Raw genomic sequence first — 27,562 nt, 5'->3', positions numbered from 1 at the left:
TTGGATAGTGGTTTTGGTTTGTAAATTATTGAACTATTATATATGTTGTAATTTACATGGATATGGAGAATTATATGTACCGGTATGGGACGGTGACATACTAGGGACGGTTTAGCTCAAAACGCATAAACCTTACCTAATGGATTAATGGAATGGATTGAAAGATATTGAATCCTAATTGTGACTAAGTTAGATCAGCTGTAACCAAGTTGGATGACTTCCTAGATTAATGGATGGTAGTTAAGTCATATCAACTGAATAAGTTGAGTGACTAACTAGTTGGTTTATTGTATGTTAGTTTAAAATAGTTGAACTACATACCCTGCATTTGGACAAACTTTATATATATGTTTATGGTACCCCAAGTTAAGCTTGCGTCTCAGACTCGTTGGTTAGGGTACGTATATGCGGTGGATACGTAGCTGGTTATAATAGGTTGAGGTGTACCCTGTTAGGTCTAGGTACTCATGCCCACCTTTGGGTACGTATTCGCATGTTGCCTTCTATTCAGGTTGAAACCCCTATTATAGACCAGTGAATGTCCCTTAGTGTGGATATATTTATATGTATGGACTAGATAGATATTATGAGGTGTCTACGGTATATTTGCGTATCGGGTCACTGTATGGATTGCAGTTAGATTAGAACTTGCTCGTGGGTCTGACCCACTCCTTTATTATTCTTTTCAGGTACAGGATGGTTCCAGCCTTAGAGCTTGATCGTGCTTGTTGAGGACAGTCTCACATTCAGCTGATTACGTAGGACTTCTCTCGATGTTTCTAGCGTTATCTATTTTCAGTTTCCAGTTTCAATTGAACTTTTGGTTAAGGGTCCACCAGTGGATTCCCAAGTTATAACCCTGAAGTTTTGGAGGATTGGAGTTTTATTATTCAGTTATACAAAGAGGGTTTTATAATTAGTATTTCTTTCAGCTTTATTCTATCTTTATTATTTCATTTTGTCATCTGTGTTTACTTTAAAATACTTTAATTGTTTGATATTCCCTCGGGTTTGGGCCTAGGCCTGATCAACCCGTGTCTCAGATCCGAGGGGTATCACACAAATGGCACTAAAAGCTGAACGCCAAACACTTGCATGATGTAAAAGCCAAGTGACAAGTGGCATTCTAGCCGAGCGCCCGACATTTAGCTAAGTAAGTGGCAAATGACACCACTAGCCGAACGCCAAAATAGTTCTTGAAATACATGAGTTGACATTGAAATAAAAGGGAAAATAACTACAAAAGTCAGTAGAACGCTATTCTGTAGTATCTTCTCCAATGCCGGATCCATTGCCTGCCCCATCATCGCCAGCTTGCTCACTGTTTCCCACTCCATCATTGGTGCTTCACCGTTTCTGGAGGGAAAGTCAAGATGGATGATTTCCTCAGCCGGTAAAGTTCTGCCAGGGGCAATAAATGTAGAAAGAACGATAGCGGTGATGGGAGGAACACTCAGAGGAACAGGGCGAATAGGTGGGACCACCCCTGAAGCTGCGATTTCATTGCAGTCAATAAATATGTTTTCAGCAGGAGCAGGGAGTGGATCTTGGTAAGAGTTCAGAGGGTTAATATCCAGGGAGGTATCTAGCTCATCTGGACCCGCACAAGTGCTTGATTCGCTATCAGGGAGAGAACGGTCAATAAAACCATCTCTGTACCCCTCAGCATATCTAAGAGCCCCTATCATGGTGAAACGAGCATGGAGAGCTCTCATGCCACCTTCAACTTTGCCTATGACGTTCAACAGAGCAGAACGTTCATTTAAGAATATTTCTTCAGAGTTGGAATGGGTCAACCGTTCAGCAATCAGAGTGTACTGAAGGTCCCCCTTTTCTGCCCTCAGTGCATTCCTTTCTATCTGCGTTCCTTTCTATCTTTAGAACGTCAGCCTTATCTTGGAGTGAATCCCACTCAGCCTTTAGAGCGTCCCTCTCAGCCATTAGAGTGTTCCTCTCAACCCTCAGAGCATTTATTTCCTTCTCTGATTCATCCAGCTTAACCAGTAGCTCGGTATTCTTGGCTTCGATTACCCTTTTGAGTCAACAGATCTTTTAAGACCAGTAGAAAGGGACTTGATCTTCTTGTTCAAAGTTTCAATACTCTTTTAGAAAGTGAACATCTCAAATAGAGTCTGCATAGAGGTAAAGGTGTTCTGGTAAGTACAAATGTCAAATAATCAAAATGGGAAATACAAAAAAGTAAAAAGGGAGAGGAAGAATAACCTCAACAGCAGCTATTGGGAAGCATTGATACATTTCATTGAAGGTCATTTTATTTTAAACCTTAATGTCTTTGGGGTCCAGAAGCCCTTGTAGAAGGCAAATGATGTGACTGGGTCTTTAAACAAGGAGTCTGTGGGGGCAATAACTGACCTGTCCTCAAGGCTAAGCAAGGGACGCCATGGGGTCACTGTTGGTGAAGAGCCGGAGGTTCTGGCTGATTCACCCTCCAGAACGAATAGCTGAGGAGAGGGGACAAGATTGGTGAGCCTGAAAGAAGTTCGGGCCCTTCGGGCTAGAGGGAGGTCACTTTGATCAGAACCACTGTAACACCCCTCGGATTCGAGACATGGGTTGATCAAGCCCATGCCCAAACCCGAGGAAATACCAAACAATTAATATTTTAAAACGAATATAGAATATAAAAAGAATTAAGAATTTAAATAACCAAGCTAAAAGAATTATGAAATATAAATCTTCCAAATAATACTGAATAATAAAACTCTAAATCTCCAAAACCGCCAAAAGTACAACTTAGGAATCCATCTAGTGGACCCCTCAACAAAAATCCCATTTGAACTAAATACTAAAAATAAAACAAACTAGAACATCGAGAGAAGCCCTACGTAAGAAGATGAATAAGAGACTGTCCTCGATAAGCACGATCAAGCTCTAAGGCTGGAACCATCCTGTACCTGAAAAGAATAAAAGAGTGGGTCAGGCTCACGAACAAGTTCTAATCTAATTGCAATCCATACAGTGACCCGATACGCAGGTACAACCTAGATACCTCACAATATCTATTTAGTCCATAAGTATATATATATCCACACTAAGGGACATTCACTGCCACATGCGAAAACGCACCCGTAGGTGGGCATAAGTACCTAGACCTAACAAGGTACACCTTAACCTACCATAGCCAGTTACGCATCCACTACATATACACACCCTAACCAACGAGCCTGAGACTCAAGCTCATCTCGTGGTACCATAACCATATATCTAAAGTCTGTCCAAAACCAGAGTATGTCATTCAATTATTCACTGAGGTGACATACAAACCACAATCCAGTTAGTCACTCAACTTATTCAGTTGATATAACTTAACTACAACCAACCAATCCTGTAAGTCGTTTAACTTAGTTAGTTGATCTGACTTAAACACAATTTAGGATCCAATATTTTACAATCCATTCCTTTAATCCGGTAAGTTAGGTCTCAGCGTTTTGAGATAAACCGTCCCTAGTATGTCACCATCCCATACTGGTGCATACAATCCTCCATATTCATGTAAATTACAATACATAAATAATAGTTTAGCAATTTACAATCCAAAACCATTATCCAAATATTTGCAGAAGAATGTCTAATATTTCAGTAATTAAAATCTAGACGGTAATCCATGTAATTGTAGAAAAGAATTTAATATTTCAACAATTAACATTCAGAGCATGTATAGATCAAAACCAACAAATAGATGACCCCATCATGCACTTAAAATATGTTTTATAATCATACTATATCCCATTAAATTGCTAAAATTTAGTTAAGCAATCAATTTGCCTTCCATCCGTAAATAGCGTAAAAAGTTGTATACTTTTCTACTGTTCCATCCATTAGCCTATGGGTATAATTTATGCCATATGAGGTTTTAGTAATTCATAAAATTATATTAAAAACCCTCAATACACTTCCAAAATTATTTCAGAATACCAAACTAGTCCCAAACATTGCCCAAAAGTCCAGATTTTATGAAAATAAGGGAGCCTGCTCTTAAACTTGTAGAGCAGGCTCCAAAAATTGGTGGAGTAGGCTCCAATATTTATTGGAGCTGCCTTTAGATGGGTAGATCCGGCTCTACACCTCCTAGAGCTTGCTCCACGCATGGGGGGAGCCGGCTCCCTCCTCCATAGAGCTGGCTCTCTCCCTTTCTGAGAGCCGTCTGCTACTTTCGATTGTCGTCTTCGACTCCGGCCACTTCCAGCCTTTCTATTTGGTTTTAAAACTATTCTTAAGAGTCTTATTAATACCCAGTAGCATCCCAATGGTGTGTTTACAGCAGTTGGAATCAATTACAGAGATTAAAATTTCTACAGACTTAACATACTTTAAGAAACAAAACTGAAACTAGACATGCACGAATTGTAACAGAATAGATTTCAACACATACATATCATCAATATAGCATATAATATACATGTAAATCTCAGTTAATGATCAAATAAACCCTAGAGACTATCTAGGTGCACAGAATACGAGCAAACGGGAAAGAGGAAGAAAAGAACTTGCCTGTGATTTTAGTTATGAAATCACGGCGTTGTGTCCACGTTTCCGGCAACATTGCAATACTGTCTAGCTTCCTATTACTTCTTTTCCTCCTTTTCCTAGGTCTGACCTTTGAGCCGCAGTCGAAACCCTCACCGAACGTACTCTGTTTGTTCACAACCCCTCTCTGTTTCTCTCTGTAACTTTGATACGTGAACAGAGGTTGTGTATTCTAGAACTCTAAGTTGACATACTATTCTATATATATAGAGACTTAAATAAAACCCTATTCCTTGTATGATTAGAGACAGAGCCCTAATGTCGATCTTAGTCAGCCCATAGAGTAACCTAAGATAATCCATGTCGGCTACACATACTAACTTCCTAGAGGACCCTAGTTAATTAACGTAATTTAAAAAACTCATTTAACTTATTTATATTAAAATTAATAATTACTAAATTAATCCAATTAAAGAATATATAAAAGACAAGTAAATAAAACAATTCAATTACTGAAAACAAGAAATCCATTAATGCAATTTAAACACATGAATAAACAATTAAACCAATTAAATGTAATTTAAACACATAACACATAATTAAACAATTAAATCAAATAACAAATTAAAGTAATTAAATAATTAACAAATAAGCCAAATAATCACACAAAAGACAATAAAACAATAATTAAAATGACGAGATTATCCTTTTAAAATTAAGGGTATTACATTCTTCCCCCCTAACAAAAGGATTTTCGTCCTCGGAATTCGCTCTTCTCTTCTTCCAATATTTCAGGAAACTGCGAGCGAATGACATCCTCCCTTTCCTAAGTAAACTCAGCCTCATTGTGATGACTCTACTGAACACGCACCAAAGGAATGACCTTATTACAAAGGATTTGATCCCGACGGTCGATAATATGACACAGTGGCTCCAAATAAGTTGCATCCGGCTGCAACTCAATCTCCTCAACATTGATATGCTGATACTGATCCTCATCTCGCAGAAATTTTCTAAACATGGAAACATGAAACACGTTGTGTACGTGATCTAAATTATTCGGAAGTGCCAACCGATAAGCGACAGCTCCAACCCGATCCGTAATCATGAATGGACCGACAAATCGCAGAGACAACTTCCCTTTCTTCCCAAAGTGCATGACACCCTTCATAGGAGACACTTTAAGCAGAACCTGATCCCCAACCTGAAACTCCAAAGCACTTGTGCGATGATCCGCATAACTCTTCTGCCTACTCTGGGCAGTGCGCATGCAATCCCTAATAAGAGCAATCTTCTCAGAAGTATCCTTGATGAACTCAGGACCCAAGAATCTGCTCTCGCCAACCTTCATCCAACAAACAGGTGATCGACACGGTCGACCGTACAATGCCTTAAATGGTGCCACACCAATAGTCTTCTGGAAACTGTTGTGATATGCAAACTCCACCAGTGGCAAATAATCCTCCCTGTAGCCCTTGAAATCAAGAATACACGACTGAAGCATATCCTCCATGATCTGATTCACCCTCTCAGTCTGTCCATCAGTCTGAGGATGATAGGCAGTTCTAAGATGTAACTCTGCACCCAAAGCCTGCTGAAAACTCTTCTAAAATCCTGACACAAAGCTCGAATCCCTGTCTGTCCAATAATTAACAAATAAGCCAAATAATCACACAAAATACAATAAAACAATAATTAAAATTTTGAGATTATCCTTTTAAAATTAGGGGTATTACATTCACCCTCAGGTATGAGTCTTTTTCCTAGGCATTGTTTTAGAGCGTTAGCTCGGGTGGGAGAATGTCCTTTAGCACTTAGAGAAGAACCCCCACCATTCTTAGCACCATGTGGGGAAGTCTTAGTCAAAGTGTTGAAGGGCTCATTATTCGGCACAATAGGCTGAACTTCAGCTGAGGTTGATACAGAGGGTCCAACGATTGGATGCTCATTAACTTGGGCTATAGCCAGGATGGATGAGGTGGCTGCAGTGATGGCTGGTGCAATTGAAGGAGTGGGGGCAGAATGCCTCCTCCTGCTAAAAGAAGGAATTTGGATATTCTTCATGGTGGATCCAAGGACGGATATATTAGAGAGATTATTAGGGGTGAGTAGGTCAGTGGCTGAGGGGATGTTATTCAAAACTCTCTCCTTCAGAATCTCAAGCCCGGCCTGCAAACGCTGTAAACCAATTTATCATAATTTATTTGAAGGCATTTACAAAGAAAAGTACAGAAATGAGGAAAACAGTTTTCACAATGGTAGTCAGTGGGATGTTTCTTAAATTTCTTATATTGAGGGACAGAGCACTCTCCAAAGGTGGTTGGGATAAGGAAGAATTGAGTGAATGGAGTTTGTCAATTTCTACTGACCCCAATTAGGTTTTTCCTCCAACCCTTTTCAAATGAGAGCTTATCCGTGCAAATAGATCGCTTGTTGATGGGAAAAAAATGAAAATACATTTCACTGTTTCTGATTTTGCTAACTCGATGGCAAAGGAGAAGGTCTATGATATCTAAGTCAAGACCCCTATCACGATTCAAAATCAAAAATGACCGATATTACCCTAAGGAAGTTAGGGTAAACCTGCAGAGGGGAAAGTCCTAATTTGTTGATGACATAACAAAAGAACGGGTGTAAAGAAAATCTAATTACATTCAAGTGAATAGCCGAGAATAGAATCTCCCCAGGAAAGAGACCCTAGCCGGAGCTCTCATCCAGATCCATGGGATAAACCCAGAGGGAAACGTCGTTTGGGATGTTGTTCCTTGAACGAATATCATCCAAATCAAAGGGAGCTATAAAAAAAGGGAAGAAAGTTTTAAGTGTAAAATTTCTTTCCTTTAAAGAGAGTAGTAAGATAAAGGAACAAACCTTGGAAAGGGAGTTTTCAAAGTACCCAGTATCAAAGCAAAAGTCAAATTGCAAAGGGAAAAAAACTCACCGGAGAAAACAAAGGAAGCTCGCCGGAGAATATAGGTAGGTAACAGAAATAACCAGAGAAAATGACGCTAGAGGACGAAAGTAACAAAGGTTGAAGGAAGACAAAAACTGAGAAGTTGGGTTCTTTTTAAAATGAAAATGACTCAACAACCAAGGAGTTATTGTAAAAATGGTGTAGCAGATCTCAAAGCATGGGTATCTGAACCAACCGTTCACTTCCCCATAACACAGCTTTGAGCCATCATGTCATGATTATGTCCTTTCAATAATCTCACCCTAATTAATTAAGAAGAGATTGTAGGGGCAGAAAAGGATACCAAAAGTGGCCTGGGCCGGGCATGATCCAGGTTATCAGGAACGGGTCAGGTAAGGGCAACTAAAATGAAGCAAGTCTTCACTGAGCAGGCCCAGGACCAGGAGGTCAGCTCAAAAACCTGAAGTAAGATGAAAAGAATTGGGCATAAAACAAAGGAAAGTTGACAAGGCCAGCCCATCACAAGAAAATCAGTTGGAAAGCTTCAAGAGTGGTTATAACCGTCTATAAATAGATGAGAAAGAGAAGGAAAATGGATGAAAAATCTTTGAAGTGTAGAATTTATCTTTCTAAATTAAGAGTGAAAATTTCTTACATCTTTAAATCCTTATCAAAACAATCCATATAAGATGAAGCTGGTACTTCAAGCCTTCCTCAACAATCTAGACCCTAATTAGCTACACTTTTTCTTTCTAGTTTTTACTGGATTATGCATCATTATTCCCAATCAATGGCTGGAAAAAGGATAGGTCGGGCGATCGGAATCGATTTAGGGACAACGTACTCGTACGTCGGAGTGTTTTTTCCATTCCGTGACCGCGTCGAGCTAATTGTCAATGATCAGGGTAATAACATGACATCGTCCTATGTCGCCTTCAACGACACCGAGCGCGTCATCTGCCATGCCGCCAAGTACCAAGTCCTCGGCAACCCTATCAACACCATCTTCGATATAAATACATATATATTTTGTGTTATACTATTGAGTACTGTTTAAATGTAGATTATGTAGTAGAGGTTTTGACTTTAATATATTTTAATTTATCGGTATTAACAATAAATATTTGTTTTCATTTATTTAACTAATTAATTTCGGATTTGAATAGCTTCTGTAATTTTGATTTTACCTTTCAACTAATAGGTATATAATAAATTATCTTTTTTTTTTTCTCCTATGTATATAAAAATTTATATTGGCTGTAGGGAACATTTGTAGAAATTTAGTAAAGTCCAGTTATAAATTGGATTGATTGGTTCAAAATTGTAGGAATATTTGTAAAGAATTATGTTGGCTTAGTATTAATGCTCCTATAGCTAATTTTTTTCTGAACGTTTAAGCAAAGACACACACGCTTACAAGCATGACTTACCATCTAGACTAATTCACATTGGTAATACTTACTTCAATATGGTCTGTATTTTTTTTTTCTGCTTGGTTTGTTATTTATTCTTGCAGTAGTCATTTCAGCATGGAAAGGAAAAATTGATATAACAATGTAAAAAACTAGTGATGACACATGAATATTGATTATGGGAGAGAGATAATATTTGGACTTTTTATTGCTTTAATCTGTTTTCTGGTTCCTAAAGTGTTATATTTTTCTGAATTCCAGAAGCGAAATGATTAATCGGTAGGAAGTTCAGTAAAGCATCAGTTCAGGGTGATATGGAGCACTGGCCATTCAAGGTCACTGCTGGTCCAGTGATAAGCCAATGATTGTGGTAAACTACAAGGGTGAGGAGAAACAATTCGTTGCTGAAGAGATCTCATCCATGGTTCTCACTAAAATGCGTAATATTGCTGAGGCCTATCTCGGCTCCACGATTAAGAATGCAGTCATCACTGTCCCTACTTATTTCAATAATTCTCAGCGTCAAGCCACTAGAGATACTGGAGTCAATGCTGGAGTCAATGAGTCCACTACTGCTGCAATTGTTTACAGCTTTGATAGGAGAGTTGCAAGTATGGGCGAGAAGAATGTACTTTTTTTTTACCTTGGTGGTGGCACTTTTGATGTTTCTCTTGTTACCATTAAGGTGACCAGTGTTATTAAAATGAAGGACACTTCTAGTGACACTCACCTTAGACGAATAGACTTTGATAATCGCATGGTGAACCATTTCGTTTAGGAATTCAAGAGAAAACACAACAAAGACATCAGTGGAAGCCCTATAGCGATTGTAAGGTTGAAAGCTGCTTGTGAGAGGGAAAATAGGACTCTTTCATCAGCTATCTGGACAACCATTGAGATTGATTCGTTAGATGAGGGAACTGATCGATTTCTACCCATGATAGATTTCTTTATGGAGTGTGTGAAGAGTGTTGAAAAGTGTTTAAGGGATGCTAAGATAGACAAGAACAGTGTCCATGACGTAGTCCTCGTGGGTGGCTCTACTAGAATTCGAAAGGTTCAGCATCTGTTGTAGGACTTCTTCAACGGGAAGGAATGGGAAGGAGCTGTGTAAGAGCATTCACCTTGATGAGGCTATTGTTTATGGTGCCGGTGTGCAAGCTACAATCTTGAGTGGTGAGTACCAGGACCTGTGGCTGTTGGATGTAACCCCTCTATCCCAAGGTTTGGAAACTATTAGAGGAGTCATAACTGTTTTGATTCCAAGAAACACTACAATTCCTATCAAGTAAGAGTAGGTGTTCTTTACCTACTATGATATCCAGCCCGGTGTGTTGATCCAAGTTTTTGAGGAAGGGAGAACAAGAACAAGAGACAATAACTTGTTGGGCAAATTTGAGCTCTCTCGCATTCTTTATACCCCTAAAGGTGTTCCGCAAATCACAGTCTGCTTTGACATCGATGCCAATGGTATCTTGAATATCTCAGTTGAGGACAAAACCACTAGTCAAATGAACAAGATCACTATCACTAATGACAAGGGGAGGTTATCCAAGGAAGATATTGAGAAGATTATTCAGGAGGCTAAGAAGTACAAGTCTAAAGATGAGGACTACAAGAAAAAGGTTAAGGTCAAGAACGCTTTGGAAAATTACGCGTATAAGATGAGGAAAACTGGTAATCTCTCACAGGCTGACATGATGGAGATTGAGGATTCTATTGATGTGATTCTATTAGGCAAATAATGAGTGACGTAAGATATCTAGAATAAGAAACCATGTATTATATTTATAGATTGTGAAGGGCCTTAAATGTTGGTGTTAAAAATGATGAAAATTAAAGGACAATATATATATATATATATATATATATATATATATATATATACATATATATAGGAGAGAAGTTTCTAGAGTCTTCTGGAATTGTCTAGAGTTGTGTGGAAGATTTTAGATATGTGTAGAAAGGTGTAGAATATTGTAGAAGTCTGTAGAAGGTTCTAGAGTTCTCCAGAGTTGTGTGGAGTATTATGGAGAGTTCTAGAATGTTGTGGATACTTGTAGATATATATATAAGTGTGAAGAAGGTGGGAGAAGATTCTAGAGAATCGATCTCCACTGTTGGTGAGATTACATCTTCGCCGTCCGTTAGTGATGAGATGCCTATAAATAGAGGTACATGATGAAGAAGGAATGAAGAAAAGAGGAAGATGAGAGAATAGAAGAGAGGGAAATAGTGGGTGCACCAAGGCACTGGGAAGGTAGAATGATGTAGTCTCATAGAAGTATGTGAGTGTGTGGGTAGAGAGAATGTTATGTGGTGAACACAAGTGTGAGCGGAGAGCTCGATCGTATTGTGAGTACGATGATCGTGGTGTGAGCATGATCTGGTGTTCGACATCTCTTTTGATGTTATTTCTAATGAGATAGTGTGTGTGTGTGATCTACCGTTATAATATTTCTTCTATAATGATGAATAATGGAATCTCTTCTTTCCGTGGACGTAGGCTAGGTGCGTTCGAACCACATTAAATATTGTGTTTGTCTATCTTATTTTCTCTTTGTTGTAATTGTATACTTGTGTGTGATCTTGGGCGGATTAATTCCTAACTAATTGTAGCTTTGTGTATACAAAAAAAGGGATTAATTCATAACAAATGGTATCAAAGCTATGGCGGATTTAAAGTATACTGTGGAAGGAAAAATCTCCCTCCAATGAGAATAATCCACGTCATCATAAATATAAACTTATTCTTGATGAGTTTATGAAGTCCACCTCGTTCAAACCCAAATTAAGTTTGAGGCTAGTCCAAGATCACTATTCACAAGCCCGATACTATTGTTATTTGACCGTCAGTCCTGTTAAAGCCCGAATCAAGAGATTATCAGCCCAACATGGTAACATCAAACATCCGGCCCGCTATTCAAGCCCAACTGTTTCAAGGTGTATTCAGCCCAGTTTTCTAAGATTGGACAAATCCTATCGGTAGAAGGATTTATTATAAAAGGAGAATTCTATTATGGGAAGTTCTCTGTAGGAAATATTATACAATAGAAAGAACTCTATTTGTAAATAAAGTCATGTATGGGAAGAATTGGAGGACAAGCAACGCGAGTCCTACCTTAATTCTACCAATGTGTGTGTATAAATAGAGGCCTAGACCTCCAAGAAAGGGATCCAAACAATTCTACGCTTCTCTATACACTATTCTTACTTATTTTTACTATTATTGAGTGTGTTGTATTATTTTTCTCAATTATTATTGGTTGAGCGGAATTTTGTACCTACACTTTGGCGCTGTCAGTGGGAATCGTGTGCAAATATATTCCCACTCTTGTTTTTTGTTTCAAGGTGAATCCTGCAACTACCATCCAGAATGTCGAACGGAGGATCTTCAATGGATCAACAGACGGAGTTGATGCAGAAGATGCGTGAAGAGTTTCTACAGCAGTTTGACGTACTCCATAAGGCAAACGAAGCAAGCGTGGCTCAGATCGCCCTGCTTCAATAGCAGAACAACACTCTGCAAATGGCGCTGGCTCAGTTGGCACCACCGCCACCAGTGGGTGACACAGTGGCACCCCCTAGTCAAAATATTCCTCCAATTACCGGACTTTCGCCTGATGGGGCTCCATCTAATGGGGCACGACCCAATGAGGCTCAGCCGAATGAGATTCAGCAACAACGGAGGGCAAGATCAGAGGCTGCGGCTTCAAATAACATCCCTCGTCGCACACAGGATGAGCAAGTCGAATCCAGCCATAAGCTTACTGTGTGGTCCAATGAAACCCAGATGGTGCAGGTGTTCAGGATGTCTTTGACGAGAAGAGACTCTTGAAAATTCAGACACCTGCCGAGATGGCTAGAGAACACAAAAATTCCTTAATCAAAACTCCTTTCACTGACGATGTGTATCTGGTTGAGAGGCCCAAGAAATTTACCATGCCTTCTTTCACCCAGTTTGATGGAACGGGGGATCTTTCTCAGCACCTAGATCATTACGCTCAAAAGATGGCTTTGGATGATCGTAATGACCCTTGGATGTGCAGAGTTTTTCCTACCAGTTTGACAGAAGCAGCCCTAGAGTGGTTCAAAAATAGACCGCATAAGTCCATCCCGGATTACGTAACTCTATGCACCATGTTCCTGGCACAGTATTGCAGAAATAAGAAGCAAAAGAAGAGCATTGCCAGCCTCTTCACCATAAGGCAAAAAAGGGGGGAAACATTGTAGGATTTCTTGTCAAGATTTAACATGGAAGCCTCAGAAATAGCAGATTGTCATCCCGCAACTGCTATAGAGACATTTAAACTTACGATGATTCAGGGGACAAAGTTCCACACTTCCTTAGTCAAGTATTCTCCTCCCGACATGCAGACTCTCAATGCCAGGGCCCAGATCTACATTCGGCTTGAGGAAAATATAGCCCACCGAGCACAGCACGCTGCCCTCGTGACGGTGGAAAACAAGCCTCGAGAAAGAATTCCAACTCTAAAGATTCAAAAAAGCCAAAGTTCCTCAACGCCGATCACCCAGGCACCTGAAAAAAGGCAAAGGGTAGAGGAAGGATTTACACCTCTCCGAACTACCTTGGCTCGGCTCTTCCAAGAGAATAAGATGAAGTTCACAACTCCGCAGCCAATAAAGCAACCCCTAGAGCAAAGGGACAAAAGCAAGCATTGCGCTTATCATCGAGATTATGGGCATTCAACTAATGATTGTAGATCCCTCAGGTGACAGGTGGAGAATATGATCACCAGAGGTGAGTTGACGGATTACCTCATGACAAAGGAGTATGCAAAGCCCCGCGAGGTCTATCCCCGTAAGGTGGAAGGTACGCAAATAAAAGTCATCCATGTAATACATGGCAGGTCTGAAGATGATCAAGAGTCCGAGGAGGTATACCGATCTAGACTGAGGGCAACCCATAAGCTCAGGAAGATATCCTCGGTCAATGCTATCACTTCGGGTAGCATCAGTATTAGATTCGGAGATGGCGACCTATCCAGAGTTCAACTCCCCCACGAGGATCCATTGGTCATCAGTCTTTTAGTGGCCAATTGTATGACCAGGAGGGTTTTGGTAGATCCAGGAAGTAGCGCCAACATAATCACAAAGACGGTCTTTGAGCAGCTAGAGATCCCGTCATCATTTATTCGACCTACCTTCAGCCCGTTGATGGGATTCGATGGCACAAGAGTAGATCCCCTTGGAGTAATAGACTTGTCTGTAACCACGACGAAGAGGACTCTGAAGGAGAACTTTGTTTTAACAGAGATCCATCCTTCTTACAATCTCATCATGGGAAGAGGCTGGATACATCGGATGACAGGAGTTCCGTCCACCCTTCACCAGGTGATGCGGTGCTTATCTCCAGATGGGAAAGAAGTGATTAATCTTTGGGGTGATCAAGTTGTAGTGAAGGAATGCTATATGTTGACACAAGTTGAAGCAAAAAGGGTGTCAACTCAACAGCAACCAGGTGTGGCCTCCAAAACTGGACCCAAATAGCAATTACAGAGCCCTCTGCCCAAGTATCTTAAGGTAGAGGAGGAAAAGGAAATTGCGAAGCCCACCGAGGAGACCCTTGAAGCCGTGGAAGTTATCCTCGGCGACCCTCAGAAGGTTACTTATCTAGGCTCTTCCTCCGCGTCCGAAGAAAAGGAGGCGTTAATTGATGTTATCCGGAGCAATGCAAACGCTTTTGCGTGGGATCACTTGGACATGGTAGGGATCGATCCCTTAGCTTCCTGCCATAGTCTGAAGGTGGATCCAGAGTTCAAACCAGTTAAGCAGAAATACCAAAGGTTTGCCCGCGAACGCAATCACATTATAGCTAAAGAAGTGAGCAAATTGTTGCAAGCAGGTTTTATTCGAGAAGTGCATTATCCACAGTGGCTGTCAAACGTGGTAGTCGTACAAAAGAAGAATGGAAAGTGGAGGGTTTTTGTAGACTATACCAACCTTAACAAAGCCTGCCCTAAAGATAGCTTCCCTCTGCCCAAGATAGATCAGATGGTTGACGCTACCACCGGCTACGAGAGGCTGACATTCCTTGATGCATACTCGGGATACAATCAAATTCCTATGAACCCTGAAGATAAAGAAAAAATGGCTTTCATTATAGAAAATGGGACTTATTGTTACAGGGTCATGCCCTTCGGACTGAAGAATGCTGGAGCTACTTATCAACGTCTTGTCAACAAGATATTTGATAATCTGTTGGGAAAGACAGTTGAAGCATATATAGATGACATGGTGGTTAAAAGTGTGAAGAAGGAAGATCATTCGAAGCATCTACAGGAAGTTTTCAATACCTTGAAGAAGTACAACATGAAGCTGAATCCATCCAAGTGCTCCTACGCAGTATCATCAGGTTAATTCCTCGGCCACATAGTGAATAAAATAGGGATAGAGGTAAGTCCGGCTCAGGCTAAGGCCCTCATCCAGAATCAGGAACCAAAAAATCGTAGGGAGGTGTAGGTTCTTACCGGTCGGATCGCAGCCCTCAGCCAGTTTATATCCCGATTGTCAGATAAGTGCAAACCATTCTTCGATGCTATACGATCTAAAAGTAAACATATATGGGGACCTCAGCAGCAGGAGGCCCTTAGTCAGTTGAAAGGTTACATGGCCGAACCACCAATTCTATCCGCTCCAAAACCCGGGGAGGTTCTTATTATGTATTTGGCAATTTCTAATATAGCGATAAGTACAGCATTGATTAGAAAGGAAGGAAAGAGGCAATATCCAGTCTTCTACACAAGTAAGACCATGACAGATGTAGGGACACGATATAGTAAAGCAGAAAAAGTCATCTTAGCCTTGGTCTATGCCAAGAAGAAGCTTCGGCAATATTTTGAATCTCATAGCATTGTGGTACTCACCAACTATCCTATACGGGGTATACTCTCTAAGCCTGATCTATCTGGGAGAATTACCAAGTGGGCTATCGAGCTTAGTTCCTTCAACATAACTTATGAACCAAAGGTGTCGCACAAGGGACAGGCCGTAACAGACTTTCTTCTCGAATATGAAGACACTCACAAAGAGCCGGCACACCCTGAACCACAGTGGGAACTTCGAGTCGATGGCTCCTTGAATCAAGCAAGTGCAGGGGTAGGAGTTGTAATGTCAACACCCAAAGGCACCAAGTTGCAGCAATCTATTTGTTTGAAGTTCCCGGCTATGAACAATGAGGCCGAGTACGAGGCGTTACTTGCTGGTCTTCGATTGGCCAGCAGCCTCCAGGTATGTTGTTTAAAGGTTTTTAGTGACTCATAACTTGTTATAAATCAAGTGATAGGTCGGTACCATCCCAAAGAGGAAAGAATGAAAGCATATAAAGAAGATGTAGAGAACGCTGCACGGGGATTCGATCAGATCGAATTCTGTAAGGTACCTCGTATTGAGAATGCCGAAGCAGATCAATTGGCCACATCAGCGTTATCCTCAAATGAAGATCTGACTCGGATTGTGCCGATTGACGTCCTGGATGAGCCCAGCATTAATCCTCCACAAGAAGTAATGGTAATTCCAGCTGTTCCTCGAGAACCATGCTGGATTGATCCATTGGAGGCCTACCTCAAGCATGGAGTTCTTCCAAACCAGAAGTCTGAAGCACGGAAGCTCCATCTCACCACAGCCAAATATGCCATCATTAACAATCAGTTATACCGAAAGTCATTTTCAGGTCCTTACCTGAAATGTTTAAGCCCTACTGAGGCTCTTGTGGTGTTGAAACAAATCTATGACGGAGATTGTGGCAACCATTCTGGGGGTAGATCCCTTACACATAAAGTTCTGACTCAAGGTTACTTTTGGCCGTACTTAGCCCGGAATGCAGAAGAGTATACTCGGAGGTGTGACAAATGTCAACGTCACGGTCCCATGAAGCATCAACCTGCCGAAGATTTGCATGCAATGGCAAATCCATGGCCATTCGCACAATGGGGGATTGATATGGTGGGCTCGTTACCCAAGACTGTGGAACAAAAGGAGTACGTGCTACTGGCTACAGATTATTTCACTAAATGGGTAGAAGCCGAGGCCTACTTAAGTGTGACCCATAAGCAGGTAAAAACTTTCCTTTAGAACAACATCATTTACCGGTTTGGGGTCCCAAAAGTCATTATGATGGACAATGGTAAGAATCTCAACAATAGAAGTACAAGAAAATTCTTCACTGAGCATGGAATTATACAAAAGTTAGCTGCAGTCAGTCATCCACAAGGGAATGGACAGGCTGAAATAACTAATCGAACCATTTTCAGTTGTTTAAAGAAGAAGCTGGAGAAACTCAAAACGAAATGGTACGAGAATCTCCTTCAGGTGCTTTGGGAGAACCGAACCACACCACGGCGGCCCATGGGGGAAAGTCCCTTTGCCATGGCTTATGGATCCGAAGCAGTGATTCCAACCGAAGCGACGGTTCCAACCCTGCGGACATCCTTGTTGCTTGAAGGGAACAATAGTCAGCAGCTAGAACATAGTCTCGACCTTCTCGATGAAAAAAGGGATGCTGCAGCAATTAGGCTTGCTTCATATCAGCAGTAGCTGCGCAACAATTATAACAAGTGTGTCAGATTCCGGAGCTTTGCGGTAGGCGATTGGGTTCTGAAGCAAGAGACAGCTCATGTAAAGAAACTGGAACCTAATTGGACCGGACCCTACAGGATTACCGAAGTAGTGGGGAAGGGAGCATATCGTTTGGCCGAAGCTGACGGACGTCCCATTGCATGTCCTTGGAATGCAATACACCTTAAACGGTATTTCCATTAGATAAGTTTGTCAATTTTATTAAGAATTCTTCACAAATAAGGCTGCGTAAGCCTACAGTCAGCCATGCTTTTCTTTATTTTACTTTGCTTCTATTTGTTTCTTTCCATAAAAATGCGGGCCATGCCACCATTCTATGATTATGCAATTTTATGCTTTTATGCAAAGCAATGTTAGAAGCAAGTTATTAAAAAGCATACGTTTTGACCTATGGTTAAAACTCTCTATCCCACATCGGATAAAAATATAAAGGAAGTGTGGTTAGTATATGCGTAGTCCATTACATACAGTTGCCAAGAAGGGAGTATCAATGGAGGAAAGTCTCCAAAGTAAACAAATAGGAAACTTCCCAGCCATTGTTACTCGCTTTCTTGGCCTCCTATCATTTTTGAGTCCTCAGCAAGTTGATTGAAAAAAAAAAAAAAAAAAAAAAAAAAAAAAAATTAAACGACGAAGAGAAGAATATATATATGAAAACCTCCCTCAGGCTCAGTGCTGGGTAGTAATTTATTCGCCTCGGACCCTAAGTGTCCAGCTCGGCAAAATCTTGCCACGGACCCTAAGTGTCCAGTTCGGCAAAATCTCACCTCGGACCTTAAGTGTCCGGCTTGGCAAAACCTCCCTCAGGCTCAGCGCTGGGGAGTAATTTATTCGCCTCAGACCCTAAGAGTCCGGTTAGGCAAAATCTCGCCTCGGACCGTAAGTGTCCGGTTCGGCAAAATCTCACCTCGGACCCTAAGTGTCCGGCTCAGCAAAACCTCCCTCAGGCTCAGCCCCGGGGAGTAATTTATTCGCCTCGGACCCTAAGTGTCTGGTTCGGCAAAATCTCACCTCGGACCCTAACTGTCCGGCTCGGCAAAACCTCCCTCAGGCTCAGCACCGGGGAGTAATTTATTCGCCTCAAACCCTTAGTGTCTAGCTCGGCAAAACCTCCCTCAGGCTCAGCGCCGGGGAGTAATTCATTCGCCTCGGACCCTAAGTGTTCAGCTCGGCAAAAACCTCGCCTCGTACACTAAGTGTCAGGCTCGGAAAACTCCCTCAGGCTCAGCGCCAGGGAGTAATCCATTCGCCTTGGACACTAAGTGTCCAGCTCAGAAAACCTCTTATTTATTTTACTTCGGACTAAAACAAATAAGGAACCTTCAGGCAGGGTACTTTCCTTAAAAAAAAAAAAGAAAAAAAAAAAAAAAGAAAAAAAGAAAAAAAAATCTCTCAACAAAGTGTGTGCAATATCAAAAGCGTACAGGCATACTCAGTCAAAGCAGAATAAAAGAAAGACAGCTTAAGAAACAAGGTTATATCATTCATCATTCTCAATATTGTTTCATTACAAGAGGAAAAAAAGTTGCTTGATCCTACTTCCTCTTCGGATCAAACGGGGTAGATTCGAAAGCGTCTACCACAGCTGGACTTGCAGGTGGAGGAATTAAAGGTCCAGGAGTTACAGGAGTTGATGAGCTTGGAGGATTTTCCGGGTGAGCCTTCACCATTTCAGCAAAAAGCACCTCAGCCTCCTGAGCCTTCAGACCCTTATTATATGGGAAGGACACCCCCATGTTCACATCAAAGGCATCGGAATCCATCGTTTTGGGGCCTGAGCCTTGATTGAGCCGGACCGGTAAGCTTTTGCACTTGACAAGCGCACCAGACTGGAGTAACGACCTTGCATCTGCCTCCCGGCAATGATGCAGGTGCTAAGGGCATCGTTCAAGCGCTAGACTTCAGCCTCCAGCGACTCAACTTTTGCATCAGAAGCAGCCAGACGCTTCTTGTAAATATCCCAAGCCTCATATGCAATTTGTACATTGGCAATAGCATGGGATGCCTTCTTCTTAGAGTTGCTGAGGTCTTTTTCCAGCTTCTTAAGAGAGAGAGACTGGGCCTCAGCAGTAGCACAGAGGGCCATAGTATGATACAAGCCTTGCATCATGAGACAATAACAATATAAGAAAATTTGTAAGACAATTATGACAATAGAAATGAAGGAAAGAGCAAACCTCTATGGCTCGAACATGGGTAGATGGGAGTAGCTGTTCCAACCCCATTCTGCCAATAATTTCTTCATCCTTGGGGAGCCACATTCCCGAAGCGACGGTCAGTGCTGCAGATGGGTCAGTGATCATAGAATCACCAACGTGGAGGATGGACTTGTCAGCCCTCGAGAAGGAAGGAGTCCAAGGTGCCCCAGCCTCGGCAAGGACATAAGCACTGACCTCATCCTCAGGGTTAATCTCCTCGGCTTTCTTCCCCTTGCTTTTTGGGTTGGAAGCACTCTTGGGTTTCGTGGTTGAAAAAGGGTTCAGCCTTGCCTTTTTGTTCAAAGGGACTTCATCAATTTCCTTTTCCTCCTCTACCTTAAGATACTTGGGCAGAGGGCTCTGTAATTGCTATTTGGGTCCAGTTTTGGAGGCCACACCTGGTTGCTGTTGAGTCGACACCCTCTTTGCTTCAACTTGTGTCAACATATAGCATACCTTCACTGCGACTTGATCGCCCCATAGATTAATCACTTCTTTCCCATCCGGAGATAAGCACCGCATCACCTGGTGAAGGGTGGACAGAACTCCTCTCATCCGATGTATCCAGCCTCTTCCCATGATACTCCCTTCTTGGTAACCGTATGTAATGGACTACGCATATACTAACCACAAAAATGTGGAGGGAAAAATCTCCCTCTAATGAGAATAATCCATGTCATCATAAATATAAACTTATCCTTGATGAGTTTATGAAGCCCACCTCGCTCAAATCCAAATTAAGTTTGAGGCTAGTCCAAGATCACTATTTACAAGCCCGATACTATTGTTATTTGACCTTCAGTCCTATTGAAGCCCGAATCAAGAGATTATCAGCCTAACATGGTAACATCAAACATCTGGCTCGTTATTCAAGCCCAACTGTTTCAAGGTGTATTCAGCCCACTTTTCCAAGATTGGACAAATCCTATCGGTAGAAGGATTTATCATAAAAGGAGAATGCTTTTATAGGAAGTTCTATACAAGGCAAGTTCTATATAGGAAATATTATACAATAGAAAGAACTCTATTTGTAAAGAAAGTCATATATGGGAAGAATTGGAGGACAAGCAACGCGAGTCCTACCTTAATTCTACCAATTTGTATGTATAAATAGAGGTCCAGACCTCCAATAAAGGGATCCAAACAATTCTACGGCCACATTCCCCGAGCGACGGCCAGTGCTGCAGATGGGTTAGTGATCATAGAATCACCAACGTGGAGGATAGACTTGTCAGCCCTTGAGAAAGAAGGAGTCCAAGGTGCCCTAGCCTCGGCAAGGACATAAGCACTGACCTCATCCTCAAGGTTAATCTCCTCGGCTTTTTTCCATTTGCTTTTTGGGTTGGAAGCACCCTTGGGTTTCGTGGTTGAAGAAGGGTTCAGCCTTGCCTTTTTGTTCAAAGGGACTTCGTCAATTTCCTTTTTCCTGCTCATTTGTACGCAATATAGTCAGCGGGGCATTCTCTGCAGCTTTCCTCTTCAAGGCTTCAGCCCTCTGTTTTTCTTCCTCAGTCATGGGGAAGCTGTCGAATGATGGAAGTGAGAGGTCCATGAGATTAGCGGTTACAGCTCTGGAAGCAACTACTTTAAGACTCGCAGAAGTGAGTAAGCTCTCGACCGAAGGAGGGTCGCTCCAAACCTGCCCTTCCAGGAAGGAAAGCCTCTTCTTGGCAGCCGAAGAAGGAAATGTCACTGAAAAAACACCAAGAAACTCGTAAATATATCGAAAGAATAAGACTCGACATGGGAAACAGCAAGAATAATCTTCATAAAGAAAGGGGGGATGTTCTATACCTAACTTCCCGAACTTGCGAGGGATTGGGAGTTTGCTCGATTAGGGCATGGCCCATCTCCCTTTAACGATTATCATCCTCTCTTTCCACTTCTTCTCAGAAGTAGAGAGGTCTGTACATATCCTTTGGTGCAAGGGGGAAGTGAAAAAGAAACGACAAGGTTTGGTCCCATGCTTACAAATAGAATAAGTAATCAGCAAGTCAGCCAGAGTCAGGTCAAGAGTCTCCTGCCACCGGCGAATGAGGAATGCCTAGATTACTAGAAGGAAGTTAGGGTTTACTTGCAGGGGTGCAATCCCCAATTTGTTGAAGACTAAATGATAGAAAGGATAAAGGGGGAACCTTAGAGCGTTGAGATGCCCAACAGAGAGGAGCAACTCGTCTTCTCCGACACCCTTGCCGGCACAAAAATCAGCACCTTTGGGATATTCTGCAATTTCTACCCCCTCGGGAATCTTGAATTCTTCCATTACGGATTCAATGGAGAATGGGATGCGACGAATAGATAAAATTGCATTCCTTTCTTCCTTAGTGAGGATATTGTCTGACCCAGAGGTGGATGTTTCAGCCTGGATCGGGGAAGCACCCGGCTGATTAGCCGAGTCATTTACAGGTTTAGGGAAGTTCGAAACCCTAGGTAGGGGGACCCTAATGAGATTAGGGGAAGACGAGGGAGTGGACTCAGAATCTTCGATCTCTATACACTCAGGAGTAGTCGAAATACTCATAATGTAAGATTGGAAGAAGGGAAAGAAGAACTAACCTGGAGATATGAAGAGTATGAAGAACACAGTAGATAGAATGAGCACACTGAGAACAAAAGCGAGTCTTGAAGAAGCCCTTGAGTCAGAATAACAATAGACACGAATGGAAACGCCTCGTGCGAGAATGGCAACTACACGACTTCAATTCCCCTTTAATTAGGAGCCATAACCCAATTAAAGAGGAATTGGGGGCAAAGTGTAGAAGGAAAAATCTTCCTCCAATGAGAATAATCCACGTCATCATAAATATAAACTTATCCTTGATGAGTTTATAAAGCCCACCTCGCTCAAACCCAAATTAAGTTTGAGGCTAGTCCAAGATCACTATTCACAAGCCCGATACTATTGTTATTTGACCTTCAGTCTCGTTGAAGCCTGAATCAAGAGATTATCAGCCCAACATGGTAACATCAAACATCCGGCCCGTTATTCATTCCCAACTGTTTCAAGGTGTATTCAGCCCAATTTTCCAAGATTGGACAAATCCTATCGATAGAAGGATTTATCATAAAAGGAGAATTCTTTTATGGGAAGTTCTATGTAGGAAATATTATACAATAGAAAGAACTCTATTTGTAAAGAAAGTCAAGTATGGGAAGAATTGGAGGACAAGCAACGCGAGTCCTACCTTAATTCTACCAATTTATGTGCATAAATAGAGGCCTAGACCTCCAATAAAGGGATCCAAACAATTCTACGCTTCTCTATACACTATTCTTACTTATTTTTACTGTTATTGAGTGTGTTGTATTATTTTTCTCAATTATTATTGGTTGAGCGGAATTTTGCACCATCAAGGCTTTAAATTTAATTCATTAATATAAATCATGATTAGAACGGATTTAATCAAAACAATTAAGTTAATTTTATTTGATTAAATTAGGATTAAATCATAATGCTAAAAGCATGATTTATTATTATTATATTTTTATAATTATTGGATTTTAATTATATCTAGGTTGTATATATTTAAATCAACTGTTATGTGTGATCTATGACCCAAGAGGGTTAACTATGGTTTATAGAATTTCTGGAATTTTTCTAGAATTTTCTGGGCTTTTTCTATAATTTTCAGATTTGTAAAATTATATATATATACATATATTTATATATGTGTATAAATATTATATATATACAGATGTATGAATTGGAGGCTGCTGGTGTATCGGCGTGTCAATAGAGCTTGTGATCTAATGTGGTTTGGTTCACAGTACTTCAATGTACCTAAATTAGAACCATTAAATTTGTATGATGATCAGCATAGGATTCAGTGTCATACGGCGCATGGTAAGGTGGTATACATGTTGGTCTAGGCCATTAAATTATTTAAAGGTAAGTGGATTGATCCGGTGTATCGCAGTGCATGAAGGGTTAGTGCGAATGTGCTTCTGGGCCATACAAGTGTTCTGGTCAACTGTGGAATGATCTGGTGTAGCGCAAACCATGGAGGGTGCTATACACTCAAATCTAGACCGTTGACTTGTTCTGATCAACATAGAAATGATCCAGTGCGGTTGCGCTTATAGTAGTAATTGATTTCACCCTATTATTTTGCCTGTTTTATTACTCGAAATTGAAAAAGGTCATAACTCATTCATTTTAAATCGAAAATAGGTCATTCTTGAGCTCAAATTTAAGGATTTTTTGCCCTCTTTCCAATGGTACTAATTTCATTATCAAATTCCTATCTTACTAGGAGATATTTACGTTTTAGTAAGACGGTGTCGGAAAATTATTTAAAATGAGATGAAGTATTTATGGGAAACCATTTATGAGGATATTTAGTATCATTTAATTTGCTTAAATATAATTAAATTAATATATTGGTGATAGAAGGAAGTGTGTGTATATATATATATATACACACACACACACACACACACACACATTTATTTACATATTTGCATATATGGTTTATTTAATTTATGAATTATATGGATGGATGTATAAATATATATATATATATATATATATATATGTATATATATATAATCATTGATATATATGTATATATGATTTTAAATAATCAAGGATTATTAAGGAGGGTGTATACACATCTATATATATTAAATAATATATGTGTATATTATATATCATTTAAAATAATTAATATTATTATTCTTATTTGGTATATCATGCTTTATAGGTAGTATGGTTGATTAAATCATAATAGACTGGTTATGAAATTAATGTTATGCTTTTGATATGCATGGGATGTCTATGTATTATTTGGTTTATTGTTAAGTTTAAAGTTGGTACATGGTTGAATTGTAGGCATGGATGAGTTTCCAATTACTTAAATATATAGCTTAAATATTTATATGAATAAAATACATATATAGGAAGTATGGATAAGTTGCTAGTCTAAATGTACAAATAAATATACTTGTAGAGGCATGGTTGAATTGCTAATGTATAAATAAATATGCATACATGGAGGCATGGTTGAATTGCCAATGTATAAATAAATATACTTGTGGAGGCATGGTTGAATTGCCAATGTATAAATAAATATACTTAAGGAGGCATGATTGAGTTGCCAATATATAAATAAATATATTTATAATGGCATGATTGATTTGTCAAAGCATAATTAAATTGCTATGCGTTAGATGATTAAAATTTCATCTATAGTTATTGTATGTATGGGTTGGATTAGGATTAGATATTCTTAAATTAGAATAATCTAATACTTACAAATTAGTGTATTATTTTATATATATTAATAAAATAATATTGGTGGAGACATGAATGATTTGTCAAAGCGTAAATATTGGATATGTGATTTAAATAATTTACATCATATTTGGGTTTTGGATTAATTATAATATTCCTTTATTTATAATTTATTGTTTAAATGATTAAATAACTGTCTAGGATGGGATTAAGGCTAAATGAGTTTCTTTTTAAAAGAAAATAAGTTTGTAGATTGGTTTAGGTATGATTAGGATTTAATCATTAATTAATGGGTTTGGAAATTCAATGAACCTATTAATGGTTGGAATTCGTGTTTTACATATAATTATTTATGTATATCTGTATCATTATATATTAAAGATAAAAACTTTATTAGGTTTGGTTTTGATTAGAGATGATCTGCTTATTGGTTTTTAGAGAGCTGGTAAAGAGAACTTGCTCGTGGGTTTGACCTACTTATTTTTTTATCTTTCAGGTTATTAGAGGTTCAAGTCTCAAGGTTGAGGATCCGCAGCTGGAGGACTTATCTATTCTTTCGGTTTATTTTAAACTAGGATGATAGACTTATTTTTTGTTTATAGTTGATTGGATTATTAGATACTATTTTTAGGGGTCCTTGCATTATGGGATTCCCGAGTTGTTATATTAAAGAAGTATTAATAAAATTATTATTTATTAGTTTTCTTTAGCAAGTTATTTTTTTTTTTTTTAATTCCTTTTGTAATCTGTGCTAGTTTAAATACTTTAATTGTTTTAATATCCTCTGGTTTTGTGCGCAAATTTGATTGACCCGTGTTCCGAAATCAGGGGGTATCATAAAGTGTGTGGAAGCTAGGTTCTAGAGTTCTCCAAAGTTGTGTGGAGTATTATGGAGAGTTCTAGCTAGAATGTTGTGGATACTTGTAGATATATATAGAAGTGTGAAGAAGGTGGGAGAAGATTCTAAAGAATCGATCTCCACCGTTGGTGAGATTGCATCTTAGCCATCCGTTGATTGGATGTTTATAAATAGAGGTGCATGGTGATGAAGGAATGAAAAGAAGGGGAAGATGAGAGAACAGAAGGGAGGGAAAAAGTGGGGGCACCGAGGCACCAGAAAGGTAGAGTGATGTAGTCTCATAGAAGTATGTAAGTGTGTGGGTAGAGAGGATGCTGTGTGGTGAACACAAGTGCGAGCGGAAGGCTCGATCGTAGTGTGAGTACGATGATCGTGGTGTGAGCATGATCTGGTGTTCGACATCTCTCTAGATGTTATTTCTAATGAGATTGTGTCTGTGTGATCTATCGTTGTAATATCTCTTATATAATGATGAATAATGGAATTTATTCTCTCCGTGGACGTAGGCTAGGTGTGGCCGAACCACATTAAATATTGTGTTTGTCTATCTTATTTTCTCTTTGTTGTAATTCTATACTTGTGTGTGATCTTGGGCGGATTAATTCCTAACTAATTGTATCATTGTGTATAAAAAAAAAAAAAAAAAAAAAAAGGGGATTAATTCATAACAGTTGGAATTTAATCATCCACCTGGGAAGTAAACAATAAACATTAAAATATCAATTGAAATTAAAGATCAAAGTAGACCAGGACCATCTGTGAACCAAACTATTTATGACAGTTGGGACTCAACTCAACAATAATATCAGCTTGTTTAGTCTTGTTTACTAATCAACTGAGCCTAAATCAAGCTTCTTGTGTTTTATGCTCGATTGGCCAACGAATGAACAATCCAAGTCCAATTAAGAATGAGCTGAATAGGAGGCTTCTTAAGAAGCTTATTTAGGTAACTATAAGCATAAAAGGTTCGTGCCAATTGAGTTCAATTGGTAACCATTCCAATTCGCCTCGAAACAATGAATACTTTCTTTTTTGCCTTTTGGATTGACAATCGACACAAAACATCTTTATATCTGTGAATTGATAAATATTACATGGAAAAAGAAAACAGAGAATTTAGAATGCAATAGAGAGTTGAAAAGTATGGTTAGATATCAGCATAGAAAACCCAGAAAACATGCTGCCAGTAGCATTCAATTCTAAAGGAGCAGGTCTCTCCCATGGGAAATACTGTAACAATAAAAATGAGACCAACTCCGACCGAATAATAGCTACAGTATCAATAAAAAAAAAAGAAAAGAAAAGAAAAGAAAGAAGATTTCATACGATCTCACTGCAAAATACCTCCTCATTACACATCTATTGAGTTTTATTTAATAAAATCAAATGTTTATGAAACATTTTTCCTTTTATTTGGGACTTTGAGGTACACCTAGAGTGTGGAGCTCTGTAAAACAAACTATAGGGCAGATGAGTTAGGACAAGATGAAGGAGCTTGAGAGCAACTGCAACCCCATCATTGCCAAGATGTACCACAGTACCAGGGTGGTGGTGGACCCGACATGGCTGAAGATGGACCCCTGGCCGCTGGAAGTGGTGCAGCCCTAAAGATTGAGGAGGTTGATTAAGTGTATACTCGTTAGTATTTTTTGAATTTATTAGGAGATTTTACTTAGGTATATTTCTGTTTGATGTTTTGTGTAGTGGCTGTTTTGAGGGATTTCACCGGTAGGAAGTCTATTTTAATGGAGACAAGATAATATTTTCTTTCATTTTTAGTACATCTATGGTTTGTTCAGTTTGTGACGAACTACAGTCATGGGCGGCTTTGAGCTACTTGAGTGAGAACAAACAGCTTTA

At 39.8% G+C, this 27,562-nt stretch overlaps 1 pseudogene; it reads left to right on the top strand.

Annotated features, from left to right (window-relative positions):
* Nucleotides 1-8,192: 8,192 nt before the first annotated feature.
* Nucleotides 8,193-27,330, top strand: LOC132270959 (heat shock cognate 70 kDa protein 2-like; annotated as a pseudogene).
* Nucleotides 27,331-27,562: the final 232 nt, after the last annotated feature.

This window comes from Cornus florida, unplaced genomic scaffold (assembly GCF_030987335.1).
Source record: "Cornus florida cultivar Cherokee Brave unplaced genomic scaffold, ASM3098733v1 CherokeeBrave_3.0.0_Hap2_Chr08, whole genome shotgun sequence".
In the NCBI taxonomy this organism is placed as follows: domain Eukaryota; kingdom Viridiplantae; phylum Streptophyta; class Magnoliopsida; order Cornales; family Cornaceae; genus Cornus; species Cornus florida.
This window is presented reverse-complemented; position numbering and strand designations above follow the sequence as displayed.